Raw genomic sequence first — 2,854 nt, 5'->3', positions numbered from 1 at the left:
TATATTTACCCTATAGTTTCGATTTTGTATTTTAGCATGTATTTTAGGTATTTTAGCCTATAGTTTCAATAAGCCTGCCTATAGTTTCGATATTTGAGCCTAGATATTTTTGCCTATATTTTCGATATTTGAGCCGATAGTTTAATTATTTTAGCCTATAATTTAGATATTGTAGCCTATAATTTCGATAGCCTATTGTCTCGATATTTGAGCCTATAATTTAGTTAATTTGAAATATTTTAGCCTATAGTTTCGATATTGAGTCTATATTTTAGGTACTTTAGCATATACCTTAGATATTTGAGCATTTAGTTTGGATTTGTAAACTATAGGCTAAACTATAGACTAAGACTATAGGCTAAAACGCTAAACTATAGGCTGAATATCTAAACTATAGGCTAAAACTAAACTATAGGCTGAATATCTAAACTATAGGCTAAAACTATAGGCTAAGTCTAAAACTATAGGCTAAACTATAGGCTGGATATGTAAACTATAGACTAAAACTATAGGCTAAAACTATAGGGTAAACTATAGGCTGAATATCTAAACTATAGGCTAGTCTCATAGTATACGCTAAAACTATAGGCTCACATATCGAAATTATAGGCTACAATATCTCAACTATAGGCACACATGTCTAAAATAACTGAAGCATAGGCTCAAATATCGATAGGCTAAAATATATTACGTAAAGGCTAAAATATCTTAACTGTAGGCTCAATATCGAAACTATAAGCTAAAATATTTCATATTACCTAAACTAAAGGCTCACATATCAAAAGTATAGACTGAATATCTAAATGATAGGCTAAAAAACGAAACTATAGGCTAAACTATAGACTCAAATATTCAGCCTACACAAGTTAGATATTTTAGCCTATAGTTTCGATATGTTAGCCTATAGTTTTAGCCTTAAACACATTTTATGGAATGATGATGCAGTGGTCAGTTGCTGGGATTTAAGCACAAGAAAAAATTTCCAGAAAAATTTTAGAAAAATGTTACAGAGGTTTAAATTTTAATAATTTTTACCCAATCAGAAACAGGATTTTTGTACGTGATAGCTGTGAAAGAATGGAAGTAAACATTAGATAGAATACGAGATATTAAGCAAAATAAAAGCCATGCGTGTGAGTTAATACATAGAGAAAGAGAGTGAGTGTTGAAGAGTATGGTCTATGTATATAGAAAGAGATAGTTTGAAAGTAATAGATAGAAAGTGGAAGATTTGTCGATCTAAAATTTGAATTATAGCTCGCAGGAAATATTTTTTTATTATCATTTACGAACAACATTGTCTGTGAGACAGAATTTGAAAATCAAATTCGTTTTTCTCGAGGATGCATCGTTTCAGAGCCTTTTTGGGCTAAACACACATAGATAACCACAAACACTCGCATATATATATATATATAATTTAAATAATAAGGGTAACAAATTGAATATTAATTTGATTAATATCAATTTAAAACCAGTGGCCTAGCAGATTGAAAAATCTGAAGATTCAGAAAAATTATATTACATACATATAATAGGGATAACCACTAAGTGGACATCCATTATGCTAGAAGTAGACCACCTACGATCTGACCACTAAAGATTGTTCTCAAGAAAATTCAGCAAGCACCAAAACGTAAGCGAGCAAGACAAATGAAAATATACAAAATTTAAAGAAGTGATCGTAGACCGGTTTCGCTATCAACAAAATTACTTACGTAATAGTCCGTAGCTCATCAGTACGATCGCTCTTTTCAATATAATTTGCAGGACTATACACGAGACGTCCGATTAAATTAGACATGTATATAGTTCTACCAATTACATTGGGGTTATATTTCAAATGTCCTCGTTTTAGCGCGCCAAATACCGGAAATAATTCTGTAGAAGATAATTTACTGCAGTGAATTTTGCCGGTTTGAGAATTACGATGGATGAGATAATCAGGCCTTATTTCTTCGAGGACGATGATGGGAATGCTGTCACTGTGACTGATGAGCAGTACAGGTCTATGATCGAGAACTTTTTTGCGCCCGGCCATTCAAAATAAGCTCGACATGTAGATCCAGTAAGATGAGGCTCATACCACAAGAGAGACAATACAGTTGCAGAGACAATATTTTGGAGAAAGAATCATCTCTCGCTACTGTGATGTCAACTGGTTATCGCATTCCCCAGACTTGACCAGTCCTGACTTGTGGGAGTACCCCAAGAAGAATGTTTATGTCAACAAACCCAAAACCCTGGAGCAATTGAAGGAGAATATCACTAGAGAAATCAGGGAACTGGACCCTGAAACCTTTACAGCTGTCATGGAATAAATTTTGGAAAGAGGTATGATGAAAAAGAACTAATGCAAATTAATCTCCATTATCTTCTCTATATTGAATAAAAATTTCATACACCTATTTGTAAGAATAAGTGAGTTATTAACAATTAAAACTCCTCAGTAACTTTTGGGCCACCCTGTGTATATGCAGGAGGTGCTGTAAAGTTCCCGGCTTTAAGAGTATTGTGAAAGGCCTTGTTGGAGGCCCAACCTTCCGAATTCTTTTACAGGGCTTAGAAAAACTGAAAGGCTGCGGCAATAAGTGTATGAACCTGAGAACGAAATATGCTGAATAAAATCATAATTAAGTGGTCCGTCTGTAGTTTCTTTTACCTAAAGCCAGGAACTTTTCAGTACTACCTCGTACATACGTACGGACGTGGTCATCACGCCCACAAAATTTTAAGTCATGTGGAGTTGAGTCAAACTGTTATATATATATATATATATATATATATATATATATATATATGTCCAGCCAGGCGGAACGTTTCTGACACACGTTGATATTTTCATTAGCATAAG

This window comes from Octopus bimaculoides, chromosome 11, assembly GCF_001194135.2.
Source record: "Octopus bimaculoides isolate UCB-OBI-ISO-001 chromosome 11, ASM119413v2, whole genome shotgun sequence".
Classification (NCBI taxonomy): domain Eukaryota; kingdom Metazoa; phylum Mollusca; class Cephalopoda; order Octopoda; family Octopodidae; genus Octopus; species Octopus bimaculoides.
Note: the sequence above shows the minus strand (reverse complement) of the source record.